Source organism: Bos javanicus, chromosome 8, assembly GCF_032452875.1.
Source record: "Bos javanicus breed banteng chromosome 8, ARS-OSU_banteng_1.0, whole genome shotgun sequence".
NCBI classification, from domain to species: Eukaryota; Metazoa; Chordata; class Mammalia; order Artiodactyla; family Bovidae; genus Bos; species Bos javanicus.
In genome coordinates, this window is record NC_083875.1 from 45,426,330 (window position 1) to 45,445,659 (window position 19,330).

General features: G+C 42.1%; 1 protein-coding gene across 3 annotated transcripts in view; it reads left to right on the forward strand.

The window, feature by feature from the left end:
- The window catches only part of PIP5K1B (phosphatidylinositol-4-phosphate 5-kinase type 1 beta), a 348,088-nt gene that overhangs the window by 35,285 nt on the left and 293,473 nt on the right, over positions 1-19,330 (forward strand). Inside the window, exon 2 of one of the 3 annotated variants that reach the window (XM_061425486.1) lies at positions 1,808-1,855. The exons of the other annotated variants lie outside the window; for them this stretch is intronic. The gene's annotated coding sequence lies outside the window, so the exon portion shown is untranslated. The remainder of the gene's footprint in view (positions 1-1,807; positions 1,856-19,330) is intronic. 3 annotated transcript variants of the gene reach the window in all.

The window sequence follows — 19,330 nt, forward strand, 5'->3', positions numbered from 1 at the left end:
AGCTGGCTGGTGAGGCTGGAGTGGTGTCACCAAGACAGAGGAAGCGTGAAGGTGAGGGAGATGGGGTGAATGTGGGCAAACCCATGCTGGAGAAGGGGGTGTCTTGCACACTTCCAGGATGCCAGTCATATAAAATATGTGTGAGTGCCGCTCCCCAGAGCATGCACTGCTGGGGACCTGGGTTTTGTAGGTCCTTCTCAGGACTTGGGCTTTTTCTTTGAGAAGATTGGAACCGTCAGAGGATTTTGAGCAGTGGATTTCATATTTAAAGAGGACCACTCAGACTGCTCTGGGTGTTAGGGGCCCAAGAGCAGAAGCAAGGAGACCAGCTTAGAGGTCTTTTAATCTATTAGCAGGTTTTAATCTATGAATCTTGATCTATTTGTAGGTATATTTTACATAGTAGATTACACAATAATTTTAAATAATTATGTACATACAATTTTTCAATTTGCATATGTTAATATTTTTCATTTGTTGCTATACAGTCCTCAGATTCATAATATCTATGCTTAGTTGCTCAGTCATGTCCCAATTCCTTGTGACCCTATGGACTTCGGCCAGCCAGACTCCTCTATCTGTGGGGATTCTCCAGGCAAGAATACTGAAGTGAGTTGCCATGCCTCCTTGCAGGAGATCTTCCCAACCCAGGGGTCAAAGCCAGGTCTCTCACATTGCAGGTGGATTCTTTACCGTCTGAGCCACCAGGGAAGCCCATTTATCTAGTGGCTGCTTAATAGTTGGTGTGTTAGTTCTTTATTATTGCCGTAAAAAAATTGCCTCAAATTTAGTGACTTGGAAGGACACAGTATTAAAGTTCTGGAGATCAGAATTCCTGAAATTGAGATGCTGCAGGGCTGTGTTCCTTCTAAAGGCTATAGGGGAGAATCTCTTGCCTTTTTCAGCCTCTAAGGGCCCCTTTCTTTTGTTTTTTTTTTGTTTGTTTGTTTTTGTTTTTCCCCTTTGGCTGTGCCGTGCAGTGTGCAGGATCTCAGCTCCCCTAATGCCCCCTGCAATGGAATCTTAACCACTAGACCACCAGAGAATTCCCCCTTGCTCTGTCTTTAAAGCCATAGCATCTTTGTCTCTCTCTCCACCCTCCATCCCCCATCAATCTCTCTGTCTCTCACCTCTGCTACTGTCATCACATCTTCGCTGATTTTAACCCTCCTGCCTCCCTCTTATATGGACACGTGATTACACTGGATTCACCTGTATACTTCAGAATAATCTCCCCATCTAAAAATTCACAATTTATTCACATCTGGAAAGTTCCTTTTACCATGTAAGGTTGTATATTCCGAGGTTCTGGGATTAGGAGGTGAATGTCTTTGTTGTCAGGCTGGGATGACCACAGTTGGTATTTTGTGGTTCATCTAGCCATTGTCCTGTTGGACACTTAGACTGAATCCAGTTTGGGCTCCTATGAGATTCCTAAAGATGTATTTGTATACTCGGACCTTCTTTTCTTTTTGTAATATGTTCTTTAACTTAAATGTGCAGGTGTAGGGTTCCTGGAGGAAAGGTCATGAGCATTTTGTATTTGCTCTCCAAATACATAGTTACATTATCAGTAAATATAAGTATGTTCATTTACTTACAACCCCTCAGCATTAATTTGGTTACTTAAAAGGTATGTTTCTGTGGTTTGTTACTAAACTACATTTAATTGTTGTGCTCATTTAATTTCTTTACTGGCTAAGTTGAACATTTTTGGTGCATGTGTGTGTGTGTGTGAAAGTGTGTGATATGTGTGTTATGTCATTTTTATTCTGAAAGAAGTATTTTGGCTTGTTTTTCTTTTTAGTTGTATGTGGAGCTAGAAGCATGGAGATGGCGACAGACTCTTGCTTAAGTGAGTAAGGCCAGTATCAGTAGATGGCATATGCAGAACTACTTTCCATTAAAGAGAATGATCTGCAAAATGAAAAATAATTAATTAAGAGGGATTTAGAAGACAGTGAAAGATCATCTAGGTAATTTGAATGTGTTCACATCTCTAGGGTACACTAGATTGTATCTCAGGGTGTTGAAAGAGTTAGCAGATATCATCTCTGAGTCACTGCCAGTGATTATTGAGAAAATCTTGGAGAGTGGGCAAGCTTCCAGAAGACCAGAGACATGTAGATGTTCTGTGTAGCTTTTGAAAAAGCCCAATTCCTAAAACTGTTAATGTAGAAATGCTCTCTTGCAAAAATTATGTATTATCATTTTACAAATGATCATGAGCCTGTAGAAGGCACTGCATTGATCCCTGGGAACCAGTATAATGATACTAATGTGTAGTGACCAATTCATCACATTTTTTTAAAGTGAGAGTTTTAGATTGGTAGAGGAAGAAAATGCCGAAGACGTCAAGCTTTTGACAAAAATCTCCCACAGGTCTCCTTATGTACCTAGTAGAGAAAAGTTGGGGGATGATGGAATAATTACATTCACAACTGATTCTTTTCATAAGCTATAGCATAATTAATGACTGAGTGTCAGCCTGGAAAGAAGTTTTTAGTGTCAGAACTTTACATTTTTCTTTGACCCCAACTTAAGAAAGCACCTTAGTACTTGGATAGAAATCCTAAAAAGTCACATTTTGTGTGATTAATTAGCTTCATAGAATAAAGGTTCACACTGTGAAATACATGTTCACCAATGATGAAAATACCCCAAAACCAATTATATAGATTTAATAGAAATGATGAGAATTTTTAAAAACTGAGGTTTTTAAAATCAAAATTGCAGTTCATTCTCCTCCTTTTTTTTTTTTTTTTTTTTTTGGCTTTCTTAGACTTCCTCCAGTTGAAAATGAAAGCAGTTGTACTTGTCTGGTGAAAATGATTATTTGGGGTTTAATTCATGTATGATGGGAGAATGGTGGGTCCATGGTTGATATTTGAGCAAGGTATAATATAAAAATTGATGGAATAAGAGGAAAAGATCTGGATGCTAACTCTGGTATTGCTGTTTACTAGCTGTCATCTTGGGTTAACAGTTGGCATCATCTTTCTTATCTGAAAGTTGGGGATGGCAAAGGGTGGAGTGAAGCTAATTGCTTTGCCCTATTCCCACTCTTAGGTTCTGTCATACTACTACAAGTTCATCCTCGTGTTCCTTGGTAAATTTGGCTAAATTTCTAGACTACATGGAAACTTCCAGATTTTTTTTTTTTTTTTTGGATTAAATAGACCCTTTAAGGCCATCTCTGAAAGAGGCTTGATTTTCTTTTAATCTGTAAGTTCTTTCAGATCCCCTCCCTTCAAGGTTCTGTTGATGTTGAGTCACTAAGTTGTGTCCAACTCTGGGACCTCATGTATTGTAGCACGCCAGGCTTCCCTGTCCTCCACTCTCTCCCGGAGTTTGCTCAGATTCACGTCCATTGAGTCAATGATGCTGCCTAACCATCTCATCCTCTGTTGCCCCCTTCTTCTTTTCCTTCAGCATCAGGGTCTTTCCACTGAGTTGGCTCTTCACATCAGGTGGCCAAAGTATTGGAGCTTTAGCAACAGCCCTTCCAATGAATATTCAGGGTTGATTTCCTTTAGGATTGACTATTTTGATCTCCTTGCTGTCCAAGGGACTCTTCAAGAAATCTTCTCTAGCACCACGGTTCAAAGCATAAATTCTTTGGCACTCAGCCTTCTTTATGGTCCAAATCTCACATCCTTACATGCCTACAAGAAAAACCGTGGCTTTGACTCTATGGATCTTTGTCCACAAAGTGATATCTCTGCTTTTTAATAAACTGTCTAGGTTTGTCATAGCTTTCCTTTAATTTCATGGTGTAGTCATCATCTGCAGTGATTTTGGAGCCTAAGAAAAGTAAAATCTGTCACTGCTTCCACTTTTCCCCCTTCTGTTTGCCAAGAAGTGATGAGACCACATGCCATAATCTTTGTTTTTTGAATGTTGAGTTTCAAGCTAGCTTTTTCACCCTCCTCTTTCATCCTCAGCAAGAGGGTCTTTAGTTCCTCTTCACTTTCTGCTGTTAGAGTGGTATCATCTCCATATCCGAGGTGGTTGTTATTTCTCCTGGCAATCTTGATTCCAATTTGTGAATCATCCAGCCTGGCACTTCACATGATGTACTCTGTGTAAAAGTTAAATAAGCAGTGTGACAGTATGTAGCCTTGCCATACTCCTTTCCAACTTTGAACCAGTCAGTTGTTTCTTGTCTGGTTCTAACTGTCGCACGGGAAATGATAGCAATTGTATGGTAGTTTGAACATTCTCTGACATTGGCCTTCTTTGGAATTGGAATGAAAACCTTTCCCAGTTCTGTGGTCACTGCTGACTTTTCCAAATTTGCTGACATACTGAGTGCAGCACTGTAACAGCATCACCTTTGGGGATATTAAATATCTCAACTGGAATTCCATCACCTCCACTAGCTTTGTTCATAGTAATGCTTTCTAAGGCCCACTTGACTTCACACTCTAGGATGTCTGGCTCTAAGTGAGTGATCACACTATCATGGTTATCTGGGGCATTAAGACCTTTTATGTAGAGCTCTTCTATATATACTTGCCACCTCCTCTTAATGTCTTCTGCTTCTGTTAGGTCCTTACCATTATCTGTTCTTTATCCTGCCCATCCTTGCATGAGATGTTCCCTTAGTATCTCTAATTTTCTTGAAGAGATAGCTAGTCTTACCCATTCTGTTGTTTTCCTCTATTTCTTAGCATTGTTCATTTAAGGAGGCCTTTTTGTCTTTCCTTGCAGTTCTCTGGAGTTCTGCATTCAGTTGGGTATGTCTTTCCCTTTCTCCATTGCCTTTTGCTTCTCTTCTTTCCTCAACTATTTGTAAAGCCTCCTCAGACGACCACTTTGCCGTCATGGCATTTCTTTTTTCTTTGGGATGGTTTTAGTCTCTGCCTCCTATACAATGTTATGAACTTCCATCTATAGTTCTTCAGGAACTCTATCATATTTTATCACTTGAATTTATTCATTACCTCCACTGTATAATCCTAAGGGATTTATTTAGATCACAGTGAATTGCCTAGTGGTTTTCCCCACTTTCTTCAGTTTAAGACTGAATTTTGCAATAAGGAGCTCATGATCTGAGCCACAGTCAGCTCCAGGTCTTATTTTTACTGGCTGTATGGAACTTCCCATCCTTGGCTGCAAAGAACATAATCAGTCTGACTTCAGTATTGTAGAGTCATCTCTTGGGTTGTTGGAAAAGGATGTTTGCTATGACCAGTGTGTTCTCTTGACAAAACTCTGTTAGCCTGTGCTCTGCTTCATTTTGTACTCCAACGCCAAACTTGCCTGTTATTCTGGGATCTCTTGACTTCTTTTTGCATTCCAGTCCCCTATGATGAAAAGGATTTTTTTTTTTTTTTGGTTTTAGTTCTAGAAGGTCTTGTAGGTCTTCATAGAATTGATCAACTTCAGCTTCTTTGGCATCAGTGGTTGGGGCATAGACTTGGATTACTGTGATGTTGGATGGTTTGCCTTTGAAATGAACTGAAGTCATTCTGTCATTTTTGAGATTGCACCAGAGTTCTGCATTTCTGAGTCTTGTTGACTATGAGAGCTATTCCATTTCTTCTATGGGATTCTTGCCCGAAGGTAGATGTAATTGGTCATTTGCATTAAATTCGCCCTTTCCTGTCCATTTTAGTTCACTGATTCGTAAGTTGTCAATGTTCACTCCTGCCATCTCCTTTTTGACCACTTCCAATTTACCTTGATTCATGGACCTAACATCAGGGTCCTATGTAATACTGTTCGTTACAGCATACGACATTACATTTACCACCAGACACATCCACAAAGATATCAGCCCATCCTTTTCTTAACCCTTACATCCAAGATTAATGAAGCACTGTACTTGGGCCCCCTTTAATCTTAGGAAGACCAATTTTTTTGTTTGTTTGTTTGTTTGTTTAGGGCTCAAGCCCATCCCTTGGGATTTCTGGATGAGATTGGAGCCTCTGCTTCACCACTCCAAAAAGTCTTCCATGGCTTTACCCAAGGGGTACTTGCCTACAGCAACTCTGTCCCCCATCCAGTCTACCCTGAACCATCTTGTCCTGTTCCTTGACCTTCCTCCTTGTTCTCTGCCTGACACCACTGTAGTATTTTAATTTAGTTGTGGCCATAATGAATGTTTAATTTCAAATTTTAAACTTCATATTGTTTCTCATTCGTATCTTCATGTTATCATTTTTAAAGTGGTTGAGACTATTTTGTGTGTCTTAATTTACTCTTGTCTGATTTTCCCTATCATTAGTTATCAAATAGGATCTGCTGCTGCTACTTCTAAGTCGCTTCAGTCGTGTCTGACTCTGTGTGAGCCCCATAGACAGGCTCACCTGTCCCTGGGATTCTCCAGGCAAGAACACTGGAGTGGGTTACCCTTTCCTTCTCCAGTGCATGAAAGTGAAAAGGGAAAGTGAAGTCGCTCAGTCATGTCCGACCCTCAGTGACCCCATGGACTGCAGCCTTCCAGGCTCCTCCATCCATGGGATTTTCCAGGCAAGAGTACTGGAGTGGGGTGCCATTGCCTTCTCCAAAATAGGATCTAGTGTTTTTAAATCTGCTCTTAGAGAATACAATGTATTATGCATCTTCATACAGCCTAACCTTTTGCTCCATTTGTCTTCTTGACTTAGATTCTCAGGGTTGACATTTTTTTAATTGAAGTTTAGTTGAATTACAATGTTCAGTTTTTGATATACAGCAAAGTGATTCAGCCATACATTTATGTGTATATATATACATTTTTATATTCTTTTCCATTATGGTTTATCATAGAATAGTGAGTATAGTTCCCTGTGTTACGCAGTAGGACCTTGTTGTTTACCCATTCTATATGTAATATCTTGCATCTACTAACCCCAGACTCCTCCTCCACCCCTCCTTGAGCGCCCCCCCCCCCCCCACCGCCCCGCCACCGGCAACCACAAGTCTATATCCACGAATCTGTTTCTGTTTTGGAGATAGTTTCATTCAAATTCTCAGAATTGGGAGTCTGACTAAGCGGTACTTTGGTAGTATCCTTGTTCCATTTTAGATGTGGGTTTTTTTTTTTTTTTTTGACAAAATAAAGAGATCACTTTAGCCCATTACATTCTGTCTTTAAAACTTACAAGTATTTAAGAATTTAGCACCTATAGTTAAACATATGAATTTTTGTCTCTTTCTAGGGCTCTCCTCAATACTGAAATAATTTTGGTGGGAGGAATATTTTGCAACCTGAAATATCTCAGGTTGCAGTACTTTTCAGCCAGCTCTTACCTGAATTTCTCCTTGGATTCTTCTACTGTAAAGTCTTATAGTGTAAGCATTTTCACATTTTTGTAGCCCATTGTAGGTGCTTCCTGCTCTGCTATGCCTGTGCATGCTCTAGGCTTTGCTTTCTTTCATATGATGTGCACAGCTAACTTCAGGTTCTAAGTCTAAATTAATTACTACTTAACTCAGGCAACAGGTATATTGTTCAGATTCCCGCATGCTCTTTGCCCACCATAAGTATATCTTGGGTTCCCTATTATGTTTCTGGTTAGCACACTGGACAGGAAACGAGCTAGCCACTGTACCTGTGACCAGGGTTAGAGTCTCTCTGCTTATCTGAAAAAACAGTTCTTTGACTTGCCAGCTGTGGCCAGAACTCTGCTACCATGTCCTTGGAGGCCACCTCCCCACTCCTTGCCCCAAAAGCTTCCCCAGTGCAATCAGCTCAAGATAAGCAGGACAAAATAGGAAACCTCTTCTATGAGGCCCAGGGCTGCTCTCTACCTGTGTTTGTATCAGATGTCTGATTTTTCTCCCTGTAGAAATGAAACAGGTTGAAACTGTGCTTTTTGTCAGATTTAGATGGCACTTTGCACCTAACAAGGCTTCATGTTTGTAAATAGGAAGTACTTAAAGTGAGAGCTACTAAAGAAGCTTTTCGATCTGTTTTCTCTACATGTTTGGGAGGTGGATAAATGTTAAGTAGTTCTCATACAGTGTGATATAGTGGAATGGAAGTTAAGTGGCAGTTGTATGTGGTGTTAAGCAACAGTGGAAGACCACATATAAGACATTTCTTCTCCATCATCACCTAGGACACCTAGATGGGTAACCTAAGCACAGAGGTGCCTTTTGATGTGTTTTCATCTTGAAAGTCTCTGAAGGTGAACTTTTGTGCAACACAGGAGTAAAAATGTTGAAACCAGGACTCTGGTGCAGTAGCCCCAATGAAGTCACCAGAGTTCCTGTAGCAATTGAATTGTTTGCAGGTCATAAAATTAGGATATGACTCTTGGCAAATATTTATTTAGTGAGAAGTGTAGGTGTGCACAGACAGACTTGCTCCTTCATTATGGAGTATTTCCTTCTGAAATTCATTAGTCCCTGACTCCAGGACACACCATGATCTCATGGGAGTGGCACAGACCATAAATGTCATAGGATCTGAGTTCAAGCCACAGTTTGGCTAGTTCTCTACTAGTTGGAGGACTTTAGGCGCATAAGTCACCTGTGGGACCAGAGGTGTTCTTCCTATATAATTAAAAAGAGTTGGAGGAAGTGTTGGATTGGGTAATTTATAAGGATCCTTTTAGCTTTAAAATCTCTGATTAGAGTTTCTAAATTCCATTTTACCTCTTTTGATAGTTACTCATTTAACTAGACTTTATAGAAAATTGTAAATAAATGAACTCATACATATACATGTGTGCATACATAAACACACTCTATATTTCCATAACACAGACAAAATAATTATTCATGTTTTGGAGTCTTTTTCCTTCATAGATATGTAAGGATGTATAAAATATAGCATGTACATGTACTTCAAAATTGAAACCACGCCGTATATACATTTTCATAAAACAACTTTTGTTTCATTTAGCATTGTATCATAATTGTTGTCCCATGTTGTCTGAATAGTGCTTAGAGCTTTTATGCAAAACCAGATTCCCTTGGTCATTTCTGCAGTTTCGGCTGAATTTTCCATATTGGAGGCAACATTATTGACACTTGCCAAGCTAAATACACTTAGCTTGTGAACATCCTGTAAGTATAAACAGCCATTCTCTGCCAATCCAAAGACAAACAGCGTGGAATACCCCAGAGCGCTCTGTGCTTTTTTGCTGCCCACTGCAAGTGAAGAAGTCAGAGTGGGCATAGCCAGGGGTCAGACTGAGGTTGACAGATTACCCCTGAAACACTGCATATGCACGGTGACCCATCAGGGTCTCAAATGAGCTCCACAAATAGTGTTCATTTGTGCACAACCAGGTGAACTAGGGCTGTTGCTGGGCAAAGTGGTAAAGGAGGTGAACTTGGTGACCAAGGTCGTCTTTCCTGTGCCCTGCCCCACGCCCACATCTCCTTCCCTTTGACCCCGCTTCTCCTCCCTCAATTGTCTCTGTCTCCTCTGTGGGTCTGCTGCATTTTGTTCATGCTGCAGATAAGTTCCTGTCTCATGTTAACTGTAAGTTTATCATGGTGGTTGTTGGGTGTGGGGAGGGGCAGAGTGGGTTGTAAGAAGTAAGAAATTGTCTCCCTGCTTTCTACATGGATGAATTTCCAAGTAGGAAGATAATCTTAGCTACGGTTAGAAGAACATGTGAAGATAAAGTACTGCTCAACACTTGAAAATCATATTCTGCTATTTTTTTTGTGCTTACATGTAGTATTTCAGCTATATTACACATCATGTAAGTTTTGATGGATTTACCTGAAACTTAAACCCCAGGGAGACTATGTTAGGAGATACTGCATTTGGTGGAAAGTTTTATTACATCACTAGACGAGCTTTGAGGCCGCTTCTAATTCTGAAATTCTGTGATTTATAGCATTGTTCCTATGGAGAATGCATTCCAAGTTCAAACAGCTGAGTCTTGGATCTCAGATCCTTTAAGAGTTGTGGACACTCATAATAAAATCATCTCTAAATATTCAAGTAGGTGTATGTAGTTCAGTTTATGTGTAGATAATGGTAGTAGAACTTTTGTTTGAGCCTGCATTGTATGCCAGATACTATAATCAGAGTCTCCATATGCGTTCCTTTGTTCTCCACACAGTGGTTCTTTGAGGTGGGACTTACGATTTCCACTGTACAGACGGAGAAGCTGAGGCCCAGCAGAGCCAACATGTGACTGGCTGCAGACCTGTCCAACTCCAAAGCTTGTGACCTTTGTTTTTTGGTGCCTGATGCCTCCCCACCATCTGCTAGTGAACCGTTCCTCTTTCAGCTTCGCCCCCAAGATCCTTCCACAAGAAAGATAAAAGTCAGTTCTTTCCAATGTATCTATTTTAAAGCAGTATTATTCCCTTTGAGAGACTCAAAACATGGATTTCCTTAGATGGAGTCGTATACCATGACGGATCTTTGCTGTTGCCTAGTGAGGGTGAATGGCCAGTTGATCTGGTCTCAGGGGCCTGTTGAAAGAGTAGCCTTAGAACATTTTTTAAAAATACTTGTTTATTTGACTGCACCAAGTCTTAGTTGTAGCATGCGAATCTTTGGTTGCAGCATGTGAACTCTTAGTTGTAGCCTGTGGAATCTAGTACCCTGAGCAGCGATTGAACACTGGGTCCCTTGCATTGGGAGCACAGAGTCTTAGCCACTGGACCACCAGAGAAGTCCCAGGAAGTCTTTTATACAGAGTAATGCTAAACCATCCAATTATAAGCTTCAAATACACACAGTAAAATTGGTGGAGAGAATGGAGTAGTCAAAAATGATGGATAGCTGGTCTATCCCTTTTTAAAAACATATTTATTCAATTACACTGTTAACATACATCTATCTTGAAATCGAAGCCAGGATATTCATTTGTTTGTTCATTCACTTCTCAGCCTTAGGACTTTACTGAACTCCCTATGTACCAGAGTCTATGCTAGGCCCCAAGGGACCCAAAAGCAAATGAGACATAGTCTTTGCCTTCATGGAGCTTGAAACTTAGTGGACGCAGACCCAGAAACATCTTTTAAAATTATCTTGATTTTAAATGAACTCTTATCAATGTAGGGCATATAGATACCTTGTATAGCATGTATTTGGTAACAGTATTTCCTATAACATAAAGATTTGGCCTTTGTCTGTCGATTTGCTAACACACACAGATAATGATGCTGAAACTGTTGACTTTGCACATTTGCTTGACCAAAGTGCCAGTTTATTGAAGATGAGCTGTTTCATGTTTTACTACTCTGCATTCTGTGATATCCTTCTGGTGACCCAAGACACAGAGAGAATGAATGGGAGGGAGTTAGATAGGCTGCCATCTTGGGACTGATATCCTTGGTTTACTGCTGGGTGTGAGTTGAGGCTCTGGCTTCATAGCTCAGTCTCAGTGGAAGGAATCCTATTAGAGTGGTGTCTCAGGAGAAGACTTGTGAGGCTCCAAGTTGGGAACTCAGTCACAGCCTATTTTATGTGGATTAGCGCTGAGCATGGTGGTGGCTCCTGGTATCAGACATCCCTTCCTGACCCATGTGTGTGTTTGGAAGAGGAGAAGGGTGTAAGGAGATGGTCAGCAGATCCGTAGCCTCGGTTGCTGTGGCTGCTGCAGACTCTTTATGGGCCTGCCAAGGACATAGGGTGTTCAACTGCCAAGTCACTTCAGTCGTGTCTGACTCTGTGCGACCCCATAGATGGCAGCCCACCAGGGTCCGCCATCCCTGGGACTCTCCAGGCAAGAACACTAGAGTGGGCTGCCATTTCCTTCTCCAATGCACGAAAGTGAAAAGTGAAAATGAAGTCGCTCAGTCGTGTTCGACTCTTAGGGACCCCATGGACTGCAGCCTACCAGGCTCCTCCGTCCATGGGATTTTCCAGGCAAGAGTACTGGAGTGGGGTGCCACTGCCTTCTCCGAGGGTGTTCAAAGGGGAACCCAGAACCCATAGGGATCTTCATGTTCAAGTTGGGACGCAGTGGACTTCTTTTGTGGAAAGTATATTTGCCATGCGCTGTGCTGCCACAGAGTGGTTTCATGTGTAATGTGCCTGCAACAGTAGATTTCATGGGCTACTATCAAAAACCAACTTTATCTAGTCTCCTACTCTCCCATTAAAATGTATTCAGCGGAAACCATTTCCCCTGTTTCTGGATGAAAACATATCCTATGACTATTCCGATTATTCTTACATAATAAAAAGTTTCAGTGTAATGTGCCAAATACTGAAAATGTCTAGTAACATGTCACAGTCAAAGCTCCCAACTTCCAACTTTATTTCTACTTATACCCACTCTCCTACTTCCAGCAAGGGCCTGTTGGAGGGAGAAAGGGCTGGGGTTAGATACATTCCCCTTGCTTACTCAGTAGCTCTTGCTTCTGGCTTTGGGAGAAGAGTGGGCAGGACAGGAAGGGGTGCAGGAAAACTTTGACTGGCAGGCAGCATCACAGGAGAGCTGTCTTTTGTGTTGTGAGTGTTTAGAATCTATTCTTTGTCTGGGAGGATGCTTTGTGGGTTCTTCAGAAATATCCTCAGGAATAAAGATATTCTTCAGAAATGTCCCCTCTATGTGAACCTCTCCCCTCCAGTTTCCTTGATGTGACCACCTGTCCTTTCATAGTCTCCCTGGTCCATGTGGACTCTATCTTCTGGGTTCCTCTGCTGTGCAGGAGATGGCCCTTGTTGGGCAGAAGCTGAGAAGATGGTGCCAGACGTGTTCTCAGGGTGTGGTCCACATCTGGTCCTTGGGAAAGACTCACACATCTTGGATCCCGCAAACTTGAGAACTGCAGGCTCATCCCAGTGCAACTGTTATTTCCTCTGGCTTGTCCATCAGCATCCCGCCAGCCTACTTCTTGTCCTTTTGCTTAGGCAGATGTCACCAACAAGGTCACTGTGTCTCCCATGTCGCAGGAGTCTTCTGCTCTCCTGCTAGTCCTGTGAGGCCCCTCACTAGACTAGCAAGGGGAGGGCCCGGACTCCTGCCTCTTCCAGAGAAGAACTGCAGCCTGCTTGCTTTAACTGTTCCCTCCTTAGTTTAGCCGCCAACAGCCTGACCCATTTGCGCCCTCGCTGTGGGTGAGGAGCTCAAGATTGGTGACAATGGTTTGGGGCCACTGTCCTTTGAAGGATTGCATCCAGGGCTGGCACTTCATTTTGGAGTCTAGTATCTAGTCTTAGTGGTTGCCATGTCCGTCTTGACATCCTGTTAACACTCTTTTGGAAGGCACTGCTTACCATACTCCTCATTTTGCCGTAGTCTCTTCCTCTCTCTCTTTTTCCTCAAAAATTTTATTGAAGAGAAATAACAGTAGTTGGACAAGTAGATTATAGCGTACAACAAATTCTTCAGATGCGTAGTTCAGGGTTTCAGTGTTCTTCTCAGCTTGTGTCTTTACATTCTAGTTAATCAAAGTGTTCATAACCGATTCTCAGTGCAGAGAAGGTCAATTCAACCGGGTTCTCTCTCTTTCTCACCTACCCCTCACCAACCCCCCCTCCCCACCTTTCTCTCTCTCTCTTTTTTCTCCCTTTCCCTCTCCCCCTACTGCACTCTTTTTTTTTTTTTTTTGTAGTTATTTGGCATAAACAAAGGGATTTTCTAAGCCATTTATTTATGTGGATCAAGCAACTAACACTTTCACTTACTTAAATAAAACAGGTAAGGACTGTTGTCCTTCATGGAGCTTCCAATTTGATGGGAGTGAAGTGAAAGTTGCTCAGTCATGTCCGACACTCTGCCACCCCATGGACTATGTAGTCCGTGGAATTCTGCAGGTCATTATACTAAAGTGGGTATTCAAAGAAGTTGCCTTCTCCCACCAGGCTTCTCTCTATATATATGTCTGTGTGTGCTAAGTTGTGTCTGACTCTGTGACCTTTTGGACTGTAGCCCACCAGGATCCTCTCTCCATGGAATTCTCCAGGCAAGAATACTGGAGTGGGTTGCCATTCCTTCTCCAGGGGATCTTCCTGACCCAGAGATCAAACCCAGGTCTCCCACATTTCAGGCAGATTCTTTACTGGTTGAGCCACCAGGGAAGCCCCCCACAACTCTATTTATTTAGTTCAGTTCAGTTTAGTCGCTCAGTCATGTCTGACTCTTGCAACCCCATGACTGCAGTATGCCACGCTTCTCTGTCCATCACCAACTCTCGGAGCTTGCTCAAACTCATGTCCATTGAGTTGGTGATGCCATTTGGCCATCTCATCCTCTGTTGTCCCCTTCTCCTCCTGCCTTCAGTCTTTCCTAGCATCAGGGTCTTTTCCAATATGTCAGTTCCTTGCATCAGGTGGCCGAAGTATTGGAACTTCAGTTGGTGTTCACTAAATATTTGTTGAATAAATGAGTGAAGGCACAAATAATCAAGCCAACTAAATCATTTGCCAAAGCCTCTTTTCTTTTGTGTGAACTCTTAACATCCAGGGACTTGGTGGCATGGTATGCACGGTGGAGTTTATGAAGTGCTGATGGCTTTACTTTTGGTCTGCTTTTCACTGTTGTCCCCTTCACTCCCACTTTTCTAACAGGAACTTTGAGGCAGGCAGGGCTGAGTGGGGCTACCTCCCCGTTTAACAGATAGCCACACGAAGGAGGAGGTGTTGCTGGGAGGTCACTGAAGGGGTTACTGGCCAGCATGGCCAGAGATCAGCCCTGTCAGCTCTCTCCTGGGCTTGTCCCTGTCATCAGTGCTATGGCCTGGCTCACCACTTCTCCGTCACACAGAGGTGTCAGGAGTCCAGCCGCCATTTGAAATGGAAATGCTAGTTCCCTGGGCAGAGTCTATCCTGCAGGGTGCAGAGCAAGAGAATCTAAGATTCAGTGCTGTGAATATGGGATGCTTGAAGATGGCCTGTCCCCTGCCCAACCTCAGCCCACACTGTTGGAGCCTCCTGGGCCTGCCTCCCCAGGGAACAGTAGCAACTGGATTCTGAAGGACGGTAGTGGGCTTGAACTAGGCTTGGCGATCGCCTTAGCTTTCATCCTTTCCCTGGCTGCTCAATAGACTGCCCTGACCCCGGCCACGGTCAGCTTTACATTCTTCCTTTGACAAGTTTTCCACCGCACAGGGCCCCTGGGGCAATCCAGACTCCCTGAGGCAACAACCTTGAGGTGCTCACTTCAGGAGGAGGAAGGCTTATCTCCTACGAGCACATTCTTCTAGTCTGTCCTAGCTGGTTATTATCACATCAGAACTGCAGCTCTTGACATTTGCTGCTTAATTACTGTCTGTTGACTGAACAGTAATAGACCACCAGTTTCTTTGGTTAGTTATTACTGCCATGTCATGTTTTTTTAAAACACACACTGCAACATGGCAGTATTTTACTTGATGCTGTCTTTTTTATGAGTATCATTATGTTCACTAACAATAATGCCTTGCATGTGAAAGATGCTTCCGAGTTAGAGCATTTTCATTTTATTATCTCATTTGTCTTTTAGGAAAATCCAAGTAGGCAACTTGTTTTAGGAGAGTGGGAGGTAAAGTTTTTATTCTAGGTATTACTTTACTATGAATTTTGGCATAATTATTTTTACACTAGTAGGAAAAAAAAAAGTGAATTAAAAATTTTTACGACCTCTAGTTCTGGAAGACGTCTTATCAAAGTCTAAAAGGTAGAGTAGTAGAAGACAGCTTCTGTCCAGGGTCATAAAAAAAAAATAGATCATAGTTTTTTTTTGGCTAGGAATTGAACCAGAATATGGTTTAACACTATATCATAAAGAAATGAGTTGTCTACTCCAGAGTTTGCTTAGCATAGAGGTCTCTAATTATTCTGTGTTCATACTGAAGTGAAATTCACATAACAGAAAATTAACCACATTAAAGAAAAAAACAGAGGCAACCACTCTATTTAATTGTAAAACATTTTCATCACTTTATAATAAAACCTCATATCACTAAGCAGTCACTCCCCATTCTCCACTCCCTGTACCCAGCTGCTGCTGCTAAGTCGCTTCAGTCGTGTCTGACTCTGTGCGACCCCATAGATGGCAGCCCACCAGGCTCCACCGTCCCAGGATTCTCCAGGCAAGAACACTGGAGTGGGTTGCCATTTCCTTCTCCAGTGCATGAAAGTGAAAAGTGAAAGTGAAGTTGCTCAGCCGTGTCTGACTCTCAGCGACCCCATGGACTGCAGCCTACCAGGCTCCCCCGTCCATGGGATCCTCCAGGCAAGAGCACTGGAGTGGGGTGCCACTGCCCTCTGTGCCCTGTACCCTAGACAGCCAGTAATCTGCTCTCTGTTTCTATGGATTTAACTATTCTGGATGTTTCAAACAAATGGAATCATATAGTATGTGTCCTTTTGGGTCTGGCTTCTTTCACTTAGCTTGTTTTTAAGCTTCATCCATGTTTTAGCATGTATACATGCTTCATTCCTTTTAAAGGCTATATACCCAGTATTTTTAATACGACAAAATTTCTGGGGTTACAAAAACTATAGTATCCACCCACATGTAGACCCAACATATCCTTCCCTCCATTGGCAATAACTTCCTCTCACCATAAGCTTGGCATTTTAGTCCATAATTACAAATCTTGAAGGAACATGTGCAGTTAAAATTTTAATCATTGCTTGTTACTTAATATTTGGGGGAAAAGACTGTAGGCTCTTCTATGAAAGGATTATGGGTAGTTCTTTGTACTATTTAAGATACCTCCAAAGGGGATAAGAAATGATCACTAAATAATGTAAAGAAAATAATGAGTTAATGCAAATACCTTTGAGACCCTCACATCATGGAAGTTTGTGCTTTCATGATTTTCACTGATTGTGCCTGGAGCATATGTGGAATTTTAGCATTTTTTGCATTATTCGCTACTTGGAGCTTGAGACTTGCTAGTTTAAGATTATTTGTTCATGTTTCCTAAGTGGCATAAAGATAAGAAATTGAATTCCAGAGATGAATAGACTTGAGTTTAAATCCCACCTTGACTGCTTGATAGCCTTTTGTCCTTGGGCACAGGATTTAAAAGTCCATCATGGATAAAATGTGAGTGTAGTATCTACTTGTGGTAGGCTGGAAAATGGCCCTCCCAAGATGCTCATGCCCTCATCCCTACAATCTATAAATGCTACTTTATTTAAAAGAGAAGAGTCTTTGCAGATGTGATTAAGGATGTGCTTTGGGGGGCTGCACTGGGTCTTCTTCTGGGCCCTCTGTGGTGCACAGGCTCAGTTGCCCTGCGGCATGTGGGATCTTAGTTCCCCGAACAGGGATCAACCCCATGTCCTCTGCATTGCAAGGTGGATTCTTAACCACTGGACCACCAGGGAAATCTTTAAATTAAAGATCTTCAGATGAGGATTTTCGTCATCTGGATTATGCTGGATTTCCTAGGCCCTGAATGTCATCACAGTGGCCTAATTAATAAGAGAGAGAGGCAGGGGAGACTACACATAGAGAAACAGAAGACTGTAATGTGAGGATGGAGCCAGAGACTGAAATGATGTGGCCACCAGCCAGGGAGTGCCAGTGCTGGCTGCAACCAGAAGCTGGAAGCAGCAAGGGCTGGATTCTCCCTGAGCGCCTCCCCAGGGAGTCTGGCCCTGCCAACACCTTGATTTCAGCACAGGTATACTAGTTTTGGACTTGGATTTTCAGAACTGTGAAGGAATACATTTCTGTAATTTTAAGCCAGCAAGTTTGTGGTCATCTGTTATAACCTTCTAAGCAAACAAATATACTTCTTTTATGTGGTAACTTATAGCTGCCTATTACTGGCATGTTCTACATAATTGTCCCCCTTCAGTCCTTGTGTCAGTGGTGGTTTTTCTAAAGCTTTAACAGTGGCTAAGAGTTGGAGCTATACAGTAAGGTTTCTCAGCTTTGGCACTGTTGACATTTTGGGCCAGATAATTCTCTGTTGTGGGGCTGTCTTCTGCATTGTAGGAAGTTTTGTAGCATTTCTACCCACCAGATGCCATCAGCACCTTCCCTTCAGTTGTGACAACAAAAAACATCTCCAGACATTGACAAGTAGTACCTGGGAAACAGAACCACTCCCTGTTGGGAACCATGCACCTGGAGTATGACTACTGGGTTTGATCCCAGCTCCATCACTATGTAACTTTGTAGTCCCAGGCAGGTTAGGCAGCCCCACTGAGCCTCAGTTTCATCATCTATAAAATATTGGGTTGGCCAAAATATTCGTTTGTGTTTTTCTGTAAGATGTTATGAAATACTCGAATGAACTTTTTGGCCAACCCAATAATAATAGTACCTACATCACAGGATGGTTACGAGGTTACTCAACTGATGTGACATATACGAAGGCCTCAAAACAGCACCTGGTACCTAGCAGGTAGGTAGGTGGCTGTGCTCAGTTGTGTCCAACACTTTGCAACCCCATGACTGTAGCCTGCCAGGCTCCTCTGTCCATGGAGTTTTCCAGGCAAAAATACTGAAGTGGGTTACCATTTCCTTCTCTAGGGGATCTTCCCGACCCAGGGATCAAGCCCGTGTCTCTTATGTCTCCTGCATTTGCAGGTACATTCTCTACCCTCTGAGCCATTGATACCTAGTAAAATGTTTAATAATTAAAACACCTATTAATCCATGGTCTGCAATCCTAATTTATTATACAATTTTATCTAGTTTCCTTTGCAGAAATAATGAGTATTTTAAAACATTTCCAAACATTTAGTAACTTCTGTTATAAAGATCAGTGCTTGAAATTAATCATCTATCTTTCATTGCTCCTGCCTTCCGTTGCACTACTCCTCAACCTTGTTCCTAAGTATTGAGGAATCAAGGCTTGATTTGCATGCTCTGATCATCTGTCAGTCATGCTAACTCACAGAACTCTTCATATAATTCCATGAATAAGCTGTAGCAACAGGAAAAACCCCCTTCCATCTGTCAGTGATATGTCTATTATTCCATAATTACAGCTTTCTTCTCAGTGACGTAGCTGTGGAATTCACTTATGGACGTGTCAGTGTCTCCATGCAAACGTACGAAATATTTAGCAGCATTTAGTGGGTTTTGGTGAAACGTTAGAAGGTGTTTTGAATAAATACCATCGTCTACTTTTGTAAGGAATAGGAATGAATGTGTTCCAACTGTGGTTTAGGCCATTGTGTTTCTTAGCACAGGGACACAGCAGTGAATAAAACAAAGATTTCCCCATTCTCAGTGAGCTTGCATTCTAGTGCAGAAGAAAAATAATATACACAGTCCATAAGTCAACTGTGTAGTGTATTGGAGGGTGATGAGAACTGTGGGAAAACAGTCTAGGGTGAGGAAGTTGGGAGTGCTGGAGATGGCCCCCAGGGAAAAGATGCGGTCTTGTGTAGGGCAGAACTATTTCTGAATATTTTCACAGGGATAAATGAAAATGTCTTTGACGTGGATTGAAATCACTGTTGGCGAATGTATTTCTGCTGATGGTGAACAGTTGGAATATCTGAGGAGCTGAGCCTCTGCTC